Source organism: Erpetoichthys calabaricus, chromosome 17, assembly GCF_900747795.2.
Source record: "Erpetoichthys calabaricus chromosome 17, fErpCal1.3, whole genome shotgun sequence".
Taxonomy (NCBI): domain Eukaryota; kingdom Metazoa; phylum Chordata; class Cladistia; order Polypteriformes; family Polypteridae; genus Erpetoichthys; species Erpetoichthys calabaricus.
The window spans coordinates 86,201,316-86,222,181 of NC_041410.2; the positions used below are offsets into that span (position 1 = coordinate 86,201,316).

Below are 20,866 nucleotides of genomic sequence, written 5' to 3' on the forward strand. Positions count from 1 at the left end.
TCGACCGGCTGGAAGGTAGGGGTCGTTGTCACAGAGACGACCTGATGGAAAGGAGCTCTGAGTCGGATGACCCATCGGCAGTGCTGAAACATTTACAAGCCACTCCACCACGTGGCAATTCCTTTTGTTATTTTTCTCACACCCTCGAGCATTGTTTTTTTTTTTCCAACATTTTTAGTAAACAGGAGTTGGCACCCCAAACTTTTCCTGCTTTGTCGAACTTCCTTCACTCAGGCGTCCACAAGGACTTTAGCCCCTTGATATCAGGCACCCAGCCCCTGGTCAAAAGAGAGCCCTGAACCCCACCTGTCCAATTCACTTAGGCTTGTAGCCCCCCAATGTGGCTGTTCCTCGCATTTGGGTGTAGTGAAAATGCTCATATACAGTAAGAGTACTCCACGGTGGACACCCACCCCCTCAAACATTAACTCCAAGGGGAACGTTTTCATCTGTTCTATCAGAGAGGGGGGCTAAGGCCTTAATAAGTGCCAAAGTTAGCGATGCCCCCTGAGCCACCCACTAGATCATATTATAAAGCTGAGTGTCTCCATTTTGGGGACTACATAAGCGCACAATCGGGAGGTGTTGTAACGCTTGGCCTCATCAAGCATTAGCTCTGTGCTTATGGGAGAAATCAAATATTCAACAACTGTCTCATTAAACAAGCTATTCACATGAAATTTAGACCTGACATTAATATTAACTGGATAAAACGACAGAGCCAAAGAAATCGTAAAATTCCAGTCCATAAAAAAAGTTATGCGCAATAAATTGGAATGACACAAGAAAAAAAAAAACAGTATTGAACACAGTGACAAAAAGCACAAAATGATCCAATTCCACTAATTTGTCCCATATTTGTGCTACTAAGTCAGCTGGGTCAGTGTATGCCGGTAGGTTAGAACTTCCACTCTGTAAAAAAAAGGGCTCCCCACCTCTGAATGCAAGTTAACAAATCCTGTGTTACAAACCTGTCACATAAGAATTTTAAATCACATATTAATCAGATCACTAGGACAGCATTTTTTCACTTAAGAAATATAGCAAAAGTTAGATCCCTTATAACTAGATGATGAAAAATTAGTTCACGCTTTTATTTTCTTTTGGCTAGATTACTGTAACGCACTCCTCTCAGGACCACCCAAAAAAGACGTCAATCGATTGCAATAAGTGCAGAATGGAGCTGATAGAATCTTAACTAGGAAAAGTAAATCTGAGCACATCACCCCAGTCTTAGTGTCATTACACTGGTTACCCGTGCCATTTAGAATTGACTTTAAAATACTGCTTATGATTTACAAAGCCTTAAATAATCTCACTCCATCCTATATGTCAGAATGCCTTTCACCTTACACTCCAAATTGTAACCTTAGATCTTCAAATGAGGGTCTGCTTAGAATTCCAAGAGCTAAACTTAAAAGAAGTGGTGAGGTGGCCTTCTGCTGTTATGCACCTAAAATCTGGAATAGCTGACCGATAGAAATTCGCTAAGCTAATACGATGGAGCACATTAAAAAACTGCTATAAACCCATTATTTTAACATGGTTTTCTCATAGCTTCATTTAAGGGTAACCCTGATATTCTGTATATGCATTGAATTATCATTTTCTGTCATGGCTCCACAATCCGTACTAACCCCTACTTTCTCTTCTGTTCTTTTTCCAGTTTTCTGTGGTGGTGATCTGCTCCACCACCACCCGATCAAAGCACCATGCAGTCCCTCCATTGATGGATTGAAGACCAGAAGTCCTCATGACCATCATAGTCTAATTCAGCATTTCTCAACCTTTAAGTATTTGCGACCCGGGTTTTCATAACAGTTTTAAATCGCGCCCCCCTAACGTTTTTTTGAAACCCTAATAAAATTTATTCGTATATTTTTTGTTGCCGATACACTGCTACAAGTTTAAAATTTTCCTACGAATAGCGAAATTACGCCACATATGGCAACATTCGTGCCCCACAGTTTGAGAACCGCTGGTCTAATTCTTCCACGTGAAGCCTGAAAACCAGGAGGATTGATTGAGATCACTTATGTTAGGTAGAATGCCCACTGGGGGCTGGCCAGGTGGTCTCGGTGCCATGGAATCCCTGCAGAATTTGTTTCTTTTTTTTTTTTCTCCAGCCCTCTGTAATTTTTTTGTTTTGTTTTGTTTTTCTCTTCTGTCGTCCCTGGCCATCGGATCTTACTTTATTCTTTGTTAATTAGTATTGCTTGATTTTATTTTTATATTATTTCTTTTTTCTTTCTTCATCCTGTAAAGCACTTTGAGCTACATCATTTATATGAAAACATGCTCTAGAAATAAATGTTGTTGTTGTAAGAAATATCTCACAATGGGTGGAGGCAAAGAACTCTCACAGGACTTTCACAACCAAGATTGTGGTGCAACAGAGCAATGGCACCAGCATATTTCTTACTTCCTAGATGTTCCACTATCCGCAAGTGGAAGGAACATCACTCCACAATCAACTGGACATGCACAGGAGCTCCTTGCAAGATTTCCAACCAGGCAGTCAGAAAGTCAGTCAGAAGAGTGGCCTGTTAGGAACAGAGAGCCCCAAGCACTAAAGAGGTCCAAAAATGCCCACTAGAGGGAGAAATCCTGTCAAAAAACCCTGACAACTAAGCGGAATCTTTATAAAAGAAAAGACTGATTCTTAACAAAAATGCTCTTCAACAGGATTGGAACTTTATTGGCGCATATAAAGGAGTTGAAAGCAAAGAAGAACAAACTCCCATACACAATAATTCAAAGGTTAGGTCAAAAAAAACAGAGCAGAAGATACAAAAACCAGAAAACACAATAAGCATAAGCAGAGATACAAACAAAACACTCACCGACTCCCTAGCACATTCAAATGAACCGCTGGGGTTTGTGGGAAAGCCTCACCATTATAGGGTTGAGGGCAGTCCCTGGTGGTGATGGACATGTGGTCCCACCTCTTGCAGGACCACCCACAAAACATATGGAACATCATAAAAGATACCACTTGAGAGGAGTTCTAGAAAGACCTGGAAGCAGCAGGTACAGACGTCACAGAGGAAATAGGCAACGCTCTCCACCGTTACAGGCTGTGTGCGCGATCAACCCAGAACACTCCATTCCTGAAGAAACACTGGTTTTGTAAAAGCCTGTAGATTACTAGGAGAATGTGGTGTTGTCAAACAAGATGTTTGGAGGTGGAATGACCCTAAAATATTGTACCTACAGGGAAAATAGCGGTGGACTCATCATCTCATGGTACTGGTAGACTCTAAAAGGAAGATGAATGGAGCCACAAAACTGGAAGTTCTTGTGATGAATGTGTTGCCATCCACCAGGACGATGAGGATGAAATGCAGGAGGTATCTTCCAGCAGGACATATACTGCAAAGGGGACTCTCAATTGGTTCCAGAGGAAGACATGTAAAGGTGCTGGAATGACCCAGTCAACCACCAGACTTAAACCTAAGGAAACATTTGTGGAAGGAACTGAAGGTCAAGACTCACCACAATCGTCAAAATTAAAGGCTGTCCGTTTAGAAGAATGGGTCAAAATCCCACCTGAGTACAGTGGGAGATTCATTTCTTTGTACGGGAAGAGTCTCCCAGCGGTCATTGCAAACAAAGACTTCTCCACCAATTATTAATTCCATTTTAGTTAGCGTGTTCAAGGCTTTTTTGTGTCATTCCATTTTATTGCACTATATGGACCTGGAATGTTAACACCAGTGTCTGGTCTTAAGTTCATGTGCACAACTACGTTGGAAAGAAGTTTAATGAGAGCAACGTTGGCATGCTGAATACTGATAACCCACGCCAACTGGAAATAATTGAGGGCATGGACATGGCTTTTGGTTTAGTGCACCAGTAATGGTGTGTTCCACCAGAAGGCAGCACTGAAAAGCTCTTGTGGGCTTCAATCCAGAACAGAAACGGGGCAAAGGAGCACAGTCTGCTGTAATGGAAGTCACTAATGGAAATTAATTCAATGAATGACAACAGAAGCCTTCATGATTTGGATATTATTTCTAATTTTCATTCAATATTTTTCAGTATTTCCTCCAGTATTGGTGACTAAAAGAGTTCAGTCGTGGATACAAGTGGCAGAAATGAGCCTCCTTCACAAAGAGTCTGGGTTAGGGTTAGAGATAGGGTGAGGAGCACAGACATTTGGGAGAAGCTCAACGTAAATTCGTTGCTCCAGTTTGGGAATCCCCTGGAAGCCACCCTGTGGAGGTGTCTCTGGTACGTCCAGCCAGGAGAAGACCCCAGGGCAGACTGAGGACACACTGGTGAAGGAGACCTGGAAAAGGGATGTGGCAAAGGGATAGGTGGCAGAAAATAGATGGATGGATGAATAGATGATCAGTATTTACAAGCTTCTAAAAGAATTGTTCAAATAGCATCTTGGGGGTTTTAGGGGCCAAGGAACTCAATGATAAAATTAATTTTTGGTTTAGAAAAATCAAGTATACATACATACATTTACTTTACAAACAGTAGTAGGCATATATTGCTTCATCTTTTTAATGCACCTATAAAAATGCTGTCCTAAAAGCTATTGTTGAACAGCTACATTGTTAGATGGAAAGTGGAGGCCTGCCTGATCTAGGTCACACAGGGGAGGAGGACGTGGACCTGTGGTCTGGTGGAGTCGTCTTGACATCTTAACCACAACACAACAATCGCCTTCCACAAAAATAAAGGTAAAGGTGGAGCTGCAAAATGTGGGCCTCCGACTAAAGGCCCGAGGCTCATTTGTCTCCGTTCATGCTGAAGCATAATCATTCTCATTTGTGTGTACATCTCTTATGATCCAAAAACGTCTAATCCCTGCCCTTATTAGATCTTCACTCTTGTGCAATCCTAAAAGATATGACAATATTTTTAGTCTAAGATAAGAGTTTTGACGGTAAATTCAAGGAAGGAAGCAACCTTTATATTTATAGCATATTTATACCATCTTAAAGGTATTCAGTGTCACAAAATTCTTTACACAATGATATAAGATTAATCATCCATCCATTTTCCAACCCGCTGAATCCGAACACAGGGTCACAGGGGTATGCTGGAGCCAATCCTAGCCAACACAGGGCACAAGGCAGGAACCAATCCCGGGCAGGGTGCCAACCCACCACAGGACACACACAAACACAACCAGACACCAAGCACACACTAGGGCCAATTTAGAATCGCCAATCCACCTAACCTGCATGTCTTTGGACTGTGGGAGGAAACCGGAGCGCCCGGAGGAAACCCACACAGACACGGGGAGAACATGCAAACTCCACACAAGGAGGACCCGGGAAGCGAACCCAGGTCTCCCAACTGCGAGGCAACAGCGCTACCCACTGCGCCACCGTGCCCAAGATTAATCTAAGCTGTATAATTTATAACAGCAGAATTCAAATAAGAAAAAAAAATTAAAAATAAAGTTAGCAACTTCATGTCCCTTGTGAGACATTCATTCAAAAGCTTCCTTAACATGGTATGGCTAAGACAGTCACCCTGTCTGAAGGATTACAGAAGGGAATGAACGCCCATTCAGAAATGTCCACAGATAAAGCAATGGGTCTCTAGATGTCGAAAAAAGCAGGAATAATCATCCAAAACAGCTAACAAGGTGCACATTCTAATTCCTGGAGACAATAAAGCATTGCAGTTAACAGAACCCACAGTGGTCTGTCAGTCAAAAGATGATGCCAAAGACCACTTCACCAGGAGTAGAGCAGTGGAACTCAAAGGACACTGCAAATCGACACCAGTACAGAAATGGGATATACTTCACATAAATCCACTAAACTACAATATTGTATAGTACTGATTAGAGTGGTAGTAAAAATCACCACCTACTATGTATGAGCTCAGTATTTCACTTCTCACTTCAGCATTTTTTGTGGATTTCATAAAAGTTTTATTGCAGCATACCTCTGACCTGTTCTAACAGGATATGAGCATTACTCAACAGCCGCTGGAGCTAAATGTTGGCAATTTCATAATAACATCCAAACAGACTAGTGTATATTTAGGAAAATACCAGGGTAACAGATTACTGGAAATTGCACTTTTTTCTCCAAGAAGCGGAAGACTAATGCATTCTGTCAAGGCTGTTTTCGATGTGTTATGCTGACACGATTAAAGACGATAATTACTTGACCATTCTTGATATGATCTCTCCTTTTTACTAATGTCTGGGGATTTGTATGTTTATAGATAGATAGAGAGATAGAAATAAAAGGCACTATACACTGTAGATAGATAGATAGATAGATAGATAGATAGATAGATAGATAGATAGATAGATAGATAGATAGATAGATAGATAGATAGATAGATAGATAGATAGATAGATAGATAGATAGATAGATAGATAGATAGATAGATAGATATGGCACTATATAATCTATCTATCTAAGTATAAATATAGACATGCAGAGGTAGAAATAAAAGGCACTATACACCGTAGATAGATAGATAGATAGATAGATAGATAGATAGATAGATAGATAGATAGATAGATAGATAGATAGATAGATAGATAGATATGGCACTATATAATCTATCTATCTAAGTATAAATATAGACATGCAGAGGTAGAAATAAAAGGCACTATTTACAGTAGAAAGAAAGAAAGAAAGAAAGAAAGAAAGAAAGAAAGAAAGAAAGAAAGAAAGAAAGAAAGAAAGAAAGAAAGAAAGAAAGAAAGAGCACTATACACAGTATAAATATAGACAGACAGATAGAGAGATAGAAAGAAAAGATACTATACACAGTATAAATATAGATAGATAGATAGATAGATAGATAGATAGATAGATAGATAGATAGATAGATAGATAGATAGATAGATAGATAGATAGATAGATAGATAGATAGATCACTCTATTCAGTATAAAGATGCATCCACAGCACTTTATTATGTTAGTTTGTCCAAATACTTTTGAGACTTATAAAAATGGCTGTCATTTCTAAACAAGTCTACACTTCAATCACATCATGACTGCTTTATGTCAAATCCTTTTGGTGACACAAAGAGCCAAAATTAAGAAAAAATGTTGTCACTGTCCAAATAATTATGGACCTGACTGTAGATAGAGAAATATCACTGGTGCAGCCCATTTGTTTTAGAAGTCACAGAATTCCTTTAATGGAGGTCACCCGTCTGGGATTTCCATTGATTGTTGTCTAAATGCCCCTCATCTGGAAGGTGGGGAGTCAGTATGGTGGCCTGACCTACACACTGAAGACAAAGGCATACTCAGAGTAACTGTGTGAGAAGCACAAAACAGGGGATGGAGACAAGAAAATAGCCAAGTCACTGAATATCCACTTAAATCTGTCATGAAGAAATGCAAAAACTGATGATCCTTCAAGAAGAAGACAACAACAAGTGAGGGAGGGAGGGAGTTGTAATGAGAGCCCAACACCACAGATAACTCTCATTAATCCAAAAGAGCCGAGTGGATGTTCACGACATTCTGCAAGAGTATTAAGGTTAACCCAACATAACACACAGAATATATGGAGTCTCACAGGTTTCATCAAGAATAGGAGCTCAATAGCGGTAACAACACCAAAACTGTTAGTTTTATCGACTTATGTACCGTGTCTGTGATTTAATTATTCAACAAGCTATCCAGTTTATGAACGTGAGAATTGAACATTTCCTCATGACACCACAGTAGTAAACCAGGAAATCTGAAGTAGCAGCATTCATACTTCAATCCAACAAGGAGTTACCACAATTATGGAATTCAATCAAACAGAACAAGAAGAAACTCTTGACTCTTGGGGTGGCAGAAACTGATCGGGAGCTCATGGAGGTAACAGATGGGACAGTCAGCAATGACAAAAGGGTCAACATTTGAAAACAAACACAGAAGGATTTGCTCTCTTACCTTAACCCATTATCTACTCAATATATATATAAGATCCTAAGCCTAAAAGTGCAACGATTTTATGTGACGTTTTTATGTCACTTTTTTCGTCACGCTTTAAAACGGGCTTATTTTTAAACCTACATATATATATTTGGTATCATTCTTTTCAGAATTTAACTAACTTTAATGTGATGTTGTTAGATTTTCAGATTCTGTTTTTAAATTATAAACTAAAAAATATCAAGAACTTACATCCCACGAGACAAGACTTTGTGCCAACAGATTTAACCGGGCCCGGGGCCGGAAATAAAAGACAAAGAGTAGGACAGCTGCTGTACAGGCTTTTAAATGTTCGAAGCACCGTGCGAGATGCAGATCACGCGGCACGGCAGCAGCAGCAGCTGATCGAGTAAATAGGAGGTAAAAAATAAAACCTGTATTTGTTTCCCATTGTATCACCGTTTAAGTGGGGGTTTCAGAGGAGCGACCACGTCTCCTTGAGGTTCGTTCAGCCCCCCTCTTCACAACACGAGTGGCAGAGACACAAAGTGACTGGCACGTAGTACAGGCCTAGTGTTGGCAAGCAAAGCGAGCAGGGGGATCCCCCTAGTACAAATATAAAAAATGGGCAATGGTGGGCACTTCCTCTAGGACATAAAATATTGAAGGTAAGGGAATGAATACTGCGGTGGGTTGGCACACTGCCCGAGATTGGTTCCTGCCTTGTGCCCTATGTTGGCTGGGATTGGCTAAAGCAGACCCCCATGACCCTGTGTTCGGATTCAGTGGGTTGGAAAATGGATGGATGGATGGAGGGAATGAATAAAACCAATGTCCCCTCACTGTCTACCAAGTGTAGTGTTTTATTGTGACCGCCATTGTCCCCGAGACACATGGCTGGAGTGTCTGAAGTGGACTTGTGCTTTATAAGAATAACCTGAATTGAACCGAGTGGCACCCAGAGCCACACTTTGGTTCAGATACATGACAGTTTATGACCGTACTAAGTGAGCCCCCCCCGTTTCGCCCCGCACCAAGTGCTTATTTTTTCAATATCCTTCAGTAAGTGTGCAGTCAGGTATGGAGGTCCATGATATGTTGGTTGGACATGGAAGTTTACTATTTACAGTTGACCGCACTACTACTGCTACTAAATAACGTACTCATATCTATATTGTTAAACACTCAGCAGGACCTGAAAAACATTTCAATCCCCCAAAACTTAAAAATTTCCACGGCACACGTTTGGATTTTATTCTCTGCTTAGGCTCCCTTTAATATAAAACTAAAACAATGAAGTAGAATTTCAAAACCTGAAATGTCACCATTGATGAAGTAATCACTCCAGGCTCAGATCTATCTCTGCCGGACCCCCTTCTAGCAGTTATAACCACCAGTACTTTTTTTTTTTTTCCTTGGTAGAAATTTCAGGAAACTTTGCACATCGTGAACATCGGCCACTTCCTCTTTACAACGTTCCCTTGCCTGTATTAAGTTAGTTGGGCACCCATGATGGGCAGCAATGATGATTTCCAGTTAGTTTAAGGGTCACGAGGGTGGATGGCCTCTGTTTTGTTCATCTTAAGCCACTATTGTGTCACTCTGGTGGTCTACTTTGGACCATTAGTCTGTAGTAACGAGTCTGTTTTGCTGCCCACACTCTTAAAAATGCTGCACGGTCCTGGATTGTGCGCTTCCTTACAGAACTCTTGGTCAACAAGGAACCATCTTATAATGTGAAGGGTGCTTTTCACACTGCATGGTCGTTAAAAATGCTCCTAATATGTGAAAAAAACAGAAATCTTTAGTTATTGAAGGCTACCTAGCAGGACACTAACAGATCAAGAACACCTGACCTTAGCCTGTGTTAGGGTATGCAGCAAGAGCCCACTGGTGTTCCACAAATATGTAATCATCTATTCCTGGAACCGGTTATGGATCTAAATAAAATTCTTTCTGGAACCTTCATGTGGGGGGTTCTTTTGTGAACCAAAAATGGTTCCTCTCTGGCAGCACTCTGAAGAACCACATTGCTTTGGCACCTTTATTTTTAACAGCGTAAAAGATATTTTTTTCATTTTCTCCAACGTTTCTCTGTATCGTGTCCCATTGACCGTTCCATCAACCATTCTTCCTGCAGCTGCCACCAATCACAATGGTGTGACCTGCTTTGTGTGTACTCTTTGATTGCACCACATCCTAAAATATAGGATAGTCTTCAGTTCATTTAAAAAAATGTTCTGTCACACATTGAGAGTTGACAAGCCTCAAAATGTGACGTTAAAAGGATGTGGCCTTCTTTCTTCTACCTCGGCTTTATTTTTTTATTTTTTTTTGAGGACTGCTTTGGCCCAGGGCGGCACGGTGGCGTAGTGGTAGCACTGCTGCCTCGCAGTTAGGAGACCCGGGTTCGCTTCCCAGGTCCTCCCTGCGTGGAGTTTGCGTGTTCTCCCCGTGTCTGCGTGGGTTTCCTCCCACAGTCCAAAGACATGCAGGTTAGGTGGACTGGTGACTCTAAATTGGCCCTAATGTGTGCTTGGTGTGTGGGTGTGTTTGTGTGTGTCCTGCGGTGGGTTGGCACCCTGCCCAGGATTGGTTCCCTGCCTTGTGCCCTGTGTTGGCTGGGATTGGCTCCAGCAGACCCCCGTGACCCTGTGTTCGGATTCAGCGGGTTGGAAAATAGATGGATGGATGGATGGATGGATGCTTTGGCCCAACTTTAATTGCAGCCATTGCCTCAGGTAATATTCATGCAGAGTCGCTGTAGCTTCCTAAACAAATCCAAATGTACACTCTTAAAAAGACCTGGTTCTGTAATGGCACTTAACTGGACTGCGTGGTAATCAGCAGAGCCATTGCTTTACAAAGAACAATTGCATTCTGGGAAGGCTTCTCCGCATATGAAACTAGTTCTTTGGACTTTAAAATGTTTCCTAATATTTGGACAAGACAGAAAGCTTTAATGGAGAGTTGGCTAGCTAGCTAGCAGGATACTGAAGATCAACAAAACCTGTTAGTGGATGCAGACCCATTGGGATTTCACAAATGGAGCCCACTATGGATCTAAATACATAAAGGTTCTTTCAGGAAGCTTCATTTGGATGGTTCTTTTGGGAACCAAAACTGGTTCCCCAATGGTGCCACCTTCATCTTTAAGGGTGTAGGTAGCACGGTGGGACTTTCAGATAATTTCCCCCACATTAAGCTCTAATGGATTGTTAAAATGATTTGGTACCCTTCATTCCCCAGTCCTGTTGTGAACTCACCGGGGGGGCGTACAGCCACCCGACAGCCCCCGACACAGATAGGCAGAGACACAAAGTTGCTGCACAGCCCACGTTTTATTCACGTGGAGAAGCCCTCTTTCTCTGCTCCCCACAGCACAGTACATAAAGCACCCAATAGCCTTTTCTCTTTCTTCTTCTCTGCCTCCACTCCTCTGACGGCAAACTTCGTCCTCTTCCTCCCTGAATGGAGTGAGGGGGCTCCTTTTAAGCAGACCCAGGGAGTGTTCCAGGTGGCTCATTAATCAGGGTGAAAGCCCAAAGCAGGGCTCTGCAGCTCCCCCTGGTGGCTACCCACGGACCCCAACAGGGCTGTGCCAAACTCCAACTCCCAGCATGCCCTGCAGGAATCCATGGTGCCACAGCCACTCAGGAGGGCTGCCCTCTAAAGTCCCGGGGGAGGTAGTGCCTCGCAGATGCTCTTTACCGCTGTCCTTCCATCCAGCTGGTGTCCCAGCCCGATAATGGCTGTGGACGCCCGTCACACTGGGCTTCTTCTGCATAATCAGACTTGCTCAGAGCGCTCTCCGGTGTTCATTATGAAAGTCTCTATCGGTGACGTCCTACTTTCACCTTGTGACAGACACAGGCTGGGATGGAAGGGAATGCTTTACTGTTAAATGTATGGAGAGCTGGGATGGATCAGCACTCTGACCACGATGGGTGCTACACTCTGCCATCGACTGGGATGCAGGATTAGCAGATGGGGCAGACACTGTGTGATGTTGCTCCAGTTTGGAAAAGCAAAACCAATGTCACCAGCTGAAACTCAAATTTTGTAAGTCGCCGTGGATAAAAGCGTCAGCTAAATAAGTAAATGTTAATAGTGGGGAGAGGTTTTGGGTTTTGGGCTGTTCCTCCGGTAATTGCTAAGTAGCTGTGCTCCTCTAGTGTGCCTCCATCTTGGAATCCACGTGGCTCTGAAAATAAAACGTCTTCTGAACCCACGACTCCCGTCTGCGTCTAAGGTTGTGCTCTGAAGTGCCCCCTACTGGTCACAATCTTGAGATTCACACAGGCTGAGGTTTGGCGTTTTTCGAGGTCGACATAAGTGGCTCCTACTGGTAACAATTCTGAGATCCATATCTTTATCATACATGTTGGGTCCTTCAACACACGGCGTAACTCCTTAAATAGTTTTACACAGTAATCGCCAATCGTTAAAAATCCTACAATGGACTTGTCATTTGCTCGAAATTGTTGACAATCGTTAACATTTTCTATTACGCTGTGGAGAGCCTTGTAGTGCCCTGAAGGAAAATGACTCATTTCAAATTCAAAGTTTGACACAAAAACATGTGAGAAGATGCCCGAAGCTGAATGTTTTGACACGGCTTTGTACGCTGTCGCTGTCCCTTGTCCCTCTTCTGGTTTATAGTTAAAGAGGACTAAAGAGGCGGCCGTCCGAACTGCATGAGCTGGACATTTTAAAATCACTGCAGGCATATGAAATCCTTAACTTCTAGCCACTGTGAATTTCCCCCTGGGATTAATAAAGTATCTATCTATCTATCTATCTATCTACTTCTCCATTCTAATGGGGCATGGGAGCTGAATCAGGGTATCCATTCCCTAGTCCACTTTAGGATTATTATATAAATTATTTTACATCTCAACTAAAGTCTGTTAAAAGATTAAATAAACAAATAGCTACTCACTAACTAACTTTTGCCCGTTGATGCCCCGTGGACCTTTTCCTTCAGTCTGGGGTTCAACCAGCACGGGGAGCAGGAAGCCCATAAATTCCGATCAGTATAAAAAAGTGTCGTCTTGTTGCCCGTATCTTTTCTCGCTCTGCCGGCGGACTGCTTGTCTTTGTTTTTTTTTTAATCGTTATAACATGGAGATGACAGACATGATGCCAACTGTGCATGTGCGAGCATACGCTCCTCTCAAACAATAAATAAAAACCGAGCACTGGCACAACCTCATTATCAACACTCGCCCCGCACCCGCTGCGATCGGCGCAGGATTTGGAGGGCTCTGTCTCGGGATGCGGAGTGAAGCCGCGGCGGCGCTGAGGAGACGGATCGCGCGCACACACACTCACACACACCAAAAAATATATATAAAATGCCAGAATCGTTTCTAACTGTAAACGGCTCTACTTACCGCAATAAAACGGCGTCCATTCGCCTGATCTGCTCCATTCCACTACGACATACGCTCAGGGTGGAGTATTGAGTGATATCACACAATGGAAAACATAGCGATTACCGTTGAGCAGGATCTCCCTCTCCTCCACACTCTCTCACTCACTCCCTTCCTACCTCGCTCGTTCGCTGCCTTCCTCCCTCCCTCCCTCCCTCTCTCTCTCCGTCTCGCTCTCGATTTCACTAGCCGTCCTCCACAAATGTCGTTATTTCACTCCAAGACCGCAGCCTTGCAAAACCATGCAGCGCTCTGCACGCGTACTTTCACGCGCGCGCACACACACAAAAAGTTCCAATGGAAAAAAAAACGCACAACCGTGCAACTGCACTAAACAGAACGAATTATAATTGAACTTTAACTTCTCTCCCTGCTACCAAATTGGTCGTTTGAATTACTGTAAGTCAGTTATTGTAGTATGCAATGATGTCTTTCAGGGCCGTTCGATGTTTTTCTAACCTTTTGTTTCACACTTTGGCAACTTTAAAGGAATCGGTGGAGTGAAATGACGCGCGATAAGTGATTGACCTGCAGCACGTACAGCGCAGACAACATCGGGCAGTCGTGAAGTCGTGAAGGAAAGCAGCGCAATATAAAGAGAGACTGAAGAGTGTGTATGTGCGTGTGTGTCTCGGTGACTGAGACTTCTACAGATGTGGCCTCCCGCTAAGGATTGATTCCTGCCTTGAGCCTAATGATGCCGAAAAAGGCTGCGGCGCCTGCAGCAAGTAATGAGCGAACACATCAGGCAAATGTTGTGAATAAAAGAAGCGCAAAATGAAGAGACCGAACAGTGTGTGAGGGTCCTGGTGACCGTATCTTGGGATGATCGAGATTGTTTCTTCTATGCACCTATTGATCCTGGGAAAAGCTGCAGCGCCAAACACCGGCAGAGCAAATACAGTACGTTAGACAAGGCCGGTGCTAAGCGCTGCGAGGCTGAGACAGAAAGAACTCGCCACATAAAAGGAAAGGACGGAACTGTGTGTGTGGGTGGGCGTGTAAGCGTCTCAATGATTGTGTCTTCTGTTCTGAATTGATTCCTGCCTTGCGCTGAATGTTGCCTGAATAGGTCACAGCGCCCATTACGTACAGCGCGAACACAGGAGAGGGATACGCTGAGCGATCCGAGGTTGTGAATTAAAGAAGTGCAATATAAACAGACTGTGGCAATCCAAACCGAACTGTGTGTGTGTGTGAGAAAGAGACACAGAGTCTCAGTTAGTGTGCCTTATGATGATGTGGCCTCCCAATGAGGATGGATTCTTGTCTTGCGGTCAATGATGCCCGGAAAGGCCGCGGCGCCCAGCACTTACAGAGCGGCCACATTAGATAGGATGGTGCTAAGCGCTTTGAAGCTGTGAATGATAGAAGTTCTGTATTAAAAGAGTATGTGTGTGCGTGTGTGTCTCAGTTAGTGTGTCCTATGATTATCTGCCCCAAATTTCAGGATCGGATCCTGCCTTGCGCCTAATCATGCCGGGAAAGGTTCTGTGCACTGCAACATTTTTGGCTTAAGCGTGACAGGAAGTGGACAGATTAATAGATGAAGAAAAAAATGTAATAGATGTACATTATTCTACATATACAGGTATATTTACATTCACATGTACAAATGTATGTACTATACTGTATACCTTCATATATACATTTATATACATACATATGCACATATTAATTTTAGTACACAAATCATAATTAGTGCAATTACTATATTTAGAGAAGGGAGCTGAAACCCAAAACCCCCACTGCCAACATCAAACTACTCCTATGATATATACATGGTAAGTGTCCTAGAGCATGGACTGGCACCCCAACTGGGATGAAGGGCAATTCCTGGCCCAGATGGGAGGCCAGTATAGTGAAAGGACATGGGGAGACATCCTGGTTAGACTACATGCTCCTCCCAACATGCTAGGTGGCAGCCTCCTTGGGCGACACTACCTGTGTGGACACCCGCAGGACACATTGGGTACTGAAGTCCCGTAATGCAGCCTTGGGTTCTGTGGGTGCCACCAAGGGGTGCTGCAGGGATCCATCATCCCTACTTTTTAAGACTTCAGTTTGAACCTGGAAATGCTTCCATCAGGTTATGCCCTAGCACTGGAAATACCCTCAGGTCCAACATAAAAGAAGCCGCTCAACCTCATCTAGGCGAGTTGGTGTTGGGTGGAAGAAGGACAAAGCTTGTCCGGAAGAATGGAAGGAGAGAGGAAAAGAGAAGGAGAAGGATTGCATTGTGATTGTGTTTATTAAAAAGGTATTTGTAAAAATAAATCTTTATCAGGCCTCACAGTAAGGAGACCTGGGTTCGCTTCCCGGATCCTCCTTGCATGGAGTTTGCATGTTCTCCCCCTGTCTGCGTGGTTTTCCTCCAGGTACTTCGGTTGCCACCCACAGTCCAAAGACATGCAGGTTAGGCGCATTGGCAATTCTAAATTGTCGCTAGTGTGTGCTTGGTGTGTGTATGCGTGCCCTGTGGTGGGCTGGCATCCTGTCCGGGGTTTGTTTCCTGCCTTGCGCCCTGTGTTGGCTGGGATTGGCTCCAGCAGAACCCCATGACCCTGTAGTTAGGATATAGCGGGTTGGATAATGGTGGATGGATGTTGTATCAGGACTTGTGCCATGGCGGTTGTGTCTGAGGTTTGAGGTGCTGCAATGACCCCTAGTGGTCACAACATCTACAAACACATATACAGTACATATGTACCGTATACAGCTGAGTTAGTGACAGATTGCATACACCTACATAAAGAAAACAATCCACTTATTCAGGGCAAGGCTGCTGGGCAGATGAAGCCTATCACAGTAGTCATGACACCTGAACAGGGTGAATAAATAAATAAATACACACAGGCCGATTTAGTAATACCAGTTCACCTAACCTGGACATCTTTGGACTATGAAAAGAAACTGGAGAAAAGCCATGAGGACGTGGGCAGAACATGCAAATTCTAAACAAGGAGTTTCCAGGACGTGATCCTGGGTGTCCTTATTACAAGGCAGCAGCAGCACTAGCACTGCGCCACTATGCCACTCTTCCAAAATAAATAAATAAATAAAATTAAAAAAAGGGTAGAGACCCAGCATGTCAGTCATTTGTGAATGAAACTTTGTACTTCTGGTCTTCTTAATGTTTTTCCAGTTCAGAAATTATAAATATAATTACTTATATTTACATATACAGATACTCCCCATGATCTGCACCAGTAAAAGTGGTCTTATTAGATGAGATAAGGAATACACATACTGTACCTTTGCACATATACATGTACAGTCTGCACGCTAAACAGATGAGCACGTGCACGTGTTGAAATTCTGTAACGAGCTTCAACAAGTCAAAGGAATTCAATTCCATCTTTCCGACTGAAGAGTGGAGGGAAGAACGGAGCCCCTCTGGTGTCTGCATATTCAAATAATAAGCAGGACTGGAAAAACTTCTGTGGTTTGAAGGGCATTAAATTCGTTTGTGGTTTCTCTTACTGATGAAATCTTATCCTACGAAAAACAATACAGATGTTTTACCTCCTGTCTAAGTGACAAAGACCGGCAATTCCACAAATTGTAACCCGTTCTTGATTTGCCATGAAGCAGAATGAGGAGATGAAGCCGACACTCCTGCTCTGCATTGTCATCTTCATTGACTTATCAGGGAGGAGGAGGAGGAGCTACTGGGAGGTGCTTTTCTATTTGTTGGTTTTGGTTTTATTGCAATGCACCAAAGTCTACAAATCATACTTTCTCTTATTGTTTTAATTACATCCATCTTTATAGTATTCTGAAGTTGCTATCATCTGCCTAATTTGGTTATGGTTTAGACACAGAACATAGGAAGACTCCAAATAATGCATTATTCGGAGCCCCCTGCTCGCTTTGCTCACCAGCCCCTGTGCCTGTGCTATACGCTAGCCTCTTTGCAGTTCTGCCGCTCACATATGGGGATGTGGTTGTACAATTTAAACAGATTGTTATTTTCATGGGAATATATACGGTGGGTTGGCACCCTGCCCAGGATTGTTTACTGCCTTGTGCCCTGTGTTGGCTGGGATTGGCTCCAGCAGACCCCCGTGACCCTGTGTTCGGATTCAGCGGGTTGGAAAATGAATGGATGGATGGATTTTTACATATACATAATAGAACTATTTTACATTACAGAGAGTAATGAACCATATTAAAAAAAGAGCAAAACGTAATAAATTAAAAGAAAATTATGTTTCTTGTTGCGTTAGAGGTGTTCATTGCATAATATGATTTCATTCTATTTGGCTGTGAAATTAACACGCAAATAATTTTTAAACTTACACTTTTACTGTACTGTGGTGGGCTGGCACCCTGCCCGGGGTTTGTTTCCTGCCTTGCGCCCTGTGTTGGCTGGGATTGGCACCAGCAGATCCCCGTGACCCTGTAGTTAGGATATAGCGGGTTGGATAATGACTGACTGACTGATTGACTGACTGACTGACTTTTACTGTAAAACTTCAGTAAAAGCAATTTTTTGAGTTACATTTTCGTCAATATCGCAATGAATTATGATTCTGTGTTTGGACTTTCATCATGACAACGCAACGTATAACTGCCCGTGACTGAATTTTGTTTCTTTATCTCTATTAAATAAAAAAAGACTTTTTCGAATGTTTGTCCCTGTGATTTGTTAATTGTCATAGTAAAAGCTATTCTAATGGGAAACTGTTAACGTTTTAATACGAATGGCATATCAAGATCTCCTGTGATGTGTAATGCTATCCGCGGAAGATGTACTACATTACCTTTCCTGGATACATCCTTCATTCAACAGTAATTCAGGCGGTGGAAGACCAGACAGTGTTAACAGGTTAACCTCCTTCAGGTTAGTGCACTCCTTCCCCCGAATCATCACTGCATTTTGAATTGCCCCTCTTTCAATATAACCCATTTTCCCATTATGCTTGTATATTTTAGACCAACAGCAAGGCATTTGCAAAATTTCATGAACATCCGTTCAACAATTTTTTGCAATAGTGAACAAGCAGTTTATGATTTTATTGATACAGATGATGATGTTTACTAAAAGAAATAAAAGAATAACAAAAAAAATAGAAAGACAAAAAAGATTTGCTTAAAAGGCAACCTACAGAAAAACACCAAAGACAGGCAGCAGCCTACACGAGCCCAAGAAGGGGTTTAGCTTCAGAAGTTCAAAATGTATCTTTAAATGTCCCAAAATATACAAAATGCACAGAAAGCCCCACCAGTAAGGGGAACCATGAAAACCCCTGGTCTGAGAAACTTCACCAATCCAAAATATGTATAAACTAGCTGCGTGTGCTCTTCGGGACAAAAAACAACCCGAAGACTCCCTAGCAGTTTTATTACATTCATGAACTTGGAGAGGCATCAGCTAACACTTAAGAATGACCCAGTGCATAGGATGTGGACCCACCTTGTGTTTGCTGACCCAGTGGCTTTCATTAAGAAGACACTGGTGATACCACATCTTAGCCAAATATCTGGCATACGAGTCCTTTTAATCGTTGTCTGAAGAAGTTACCGCCAGATAGACAATGTTTTAGTAAAAACTTCAAGACTCACCCTTCGTTGCGGATGTGTTTCACTTGCACGATGTTGAGCCGCGGCGTTTGCTTCGTTTTGACATTATGTCTCTTCATCTGTGTCATTAGCACAATGTCATTGTTGTGCGGAGGTGTTTCCTGCACACCGGTCTTTTGTAGTGAGAATTGAGGTGCATGCAAGCGCTGAAAAAATTTAAAAGTGCATGCAAGCGCCATCTAGTGACTATGATTGAATGTGAGAAGAGCGGACTACTCCATACACATACGGGTCTTTTGTTTATATATATCTAATGATGATGTTTGTTAAAATGAACAAAAGAAGAACAAATATAATATCGAGGCAAAAATGCAGCAGAACAAAAGGTTTACCTAACAAAGCAACCCACAATGAATCCCCGCAGACAGGCGTCAGGCCTACACAGGCCTAAACAGAGGATCAGTAATGTAGTGATAGTGCTACCACCTCGCAGTAAGGAGATCATGGGTCCGGGTCCTCCTTGTGTGGTAGCACTTTGAGTAGTGACAAAAATGCTATATAAATGTAAAGAATTATTAATTAAAGTGCAAAATTTATATTTAAATGTCCCAAAATATACAAATTGTACATAAATGTTCCACAAGAGAGATGAACAGTGAAAATCTCTGGATTTAGAGACGTGTCCAAGCCAAAATATGAATAAATGATGATGTTTATTCAAATAAATACAAGAAGAACAAAGATAAGTTCAAGGCTAAAAGGTTTGCCTAACAAGGCAACCTAATCCAAGTCTTCTTCTTCTTTTGGCTGCTCCCGTTATGGGTTACCACAGCGGATCATCTTCTTCCTTATCTTTCTGTCCTCTACATCTTGTTCTGTTACACCTATCACCTGCATGTCCTCTCCCACCACATCCATAAACCTTCGCTTAGGCCTTCCTCTTTTCCTCTTCCCTGGCAGCTCTATCCTTAGCACCCTTCTCTCATGATACCCAGTATCTCTCCTCTGCACATGTCCAAACTAACACAATTTCGCCTCTCGGACTTTATCTCCCATATGTCCAACTTGAACTGACCCTCTAATGTATTCATGTCTAATCCTGTCCATCCTCGTCACACCCAATTCAAAGCTTAGCATCTTTAACTCTGCTACCTCCAGCTCTGTCTCCTGCTTTCTGGTCAGTGCCATCGTTTCCAGCCCATATAACATAGCTGGTCTCACTACCGTCCTGTAGACCTTCCCTTTCACTATTGCTGATACTCGTCTGTCACAAATCACACCTGACACTCTTCTCCACCCTTTCCACCCTGCCTTCACTCTCTTTTTCACTTCTCTTCCACAATCCCCATTACTCTATACTGTTGATCCCAAGTAATCCAAAGCAACCTAATCCAAATCTACAATCCAGTAATCAAAAAATCCAAAAAACAGAATAAAAAAAATCTAAGAACCCACAAAATAATAATAATAATAAATGCACAAATAGCACTCTGTAAACATTAATGAGCCACTGAAGGATCCACATCTCAGCCTCATAATATAAAGACTGTGGGCGGTCCTTCAGTTGTGACATCAGTGTGGCTCCGCCTCTCAGAGTGTTCCAGCCACAAAACACAACCCACCCTTGAGAATACACAAGCACAATGGAGAGATAATAAATAGACAGCAGTATTCACAAAAAGTATATAATGACTGTAAAACACGTGAAAAATAAAGCTTTACAACAAACAAAGATGATGCAGAAAAGGAATATAAACATAAGCCGGGCTGATACACAACGATATTCTGTCCATGTGACAGAAATAAGCCTATAAATCTCTAATTCCAAAGCAGAGTATTATCAGGAGGAACTGTACAATTTCACCAATGGAGCTGAACAAGTCCTACAGTTTTTTTTTTTTTTTTACAATTGCCACTATTATTACATAATCATCTCAAATGTAATCATGGAGCTCCAGGTAATTCACACAACCTTCAAAATGCCTGCAGCTCTGAAATGTGCCAACTGCGTGACACCAGAACATAAAGCTTACAATC

General features: G+C 42.5%; 1 protein-coding gene across 3 annotated transcripts in view; it reads right to left on the reverse strand.

Moving 5' to 3' along the window:
• The window catches only part of atp8b4 (ATPase phospholipid transporting 8B4), a 258,238-nt gene extending 244,820 nt beyond the window's left edge, over positions 1–13,418 (reverse strand). For all 3 annotated transcript variants that reach the window (XM_051920877.1, XM_051920878.1, XM_028822519.2), the window contains exon 1: positions 13,265–13,418. The gene's annotated coding sequence lies outside the window, so the exon portion shown is untranslated. The remainder of the gene's footprint in view (positions 1–13,264) is intronic.
• Between the last annotated feature and the right edge of the window lie 7,448 nt (positions 13,419–20,866).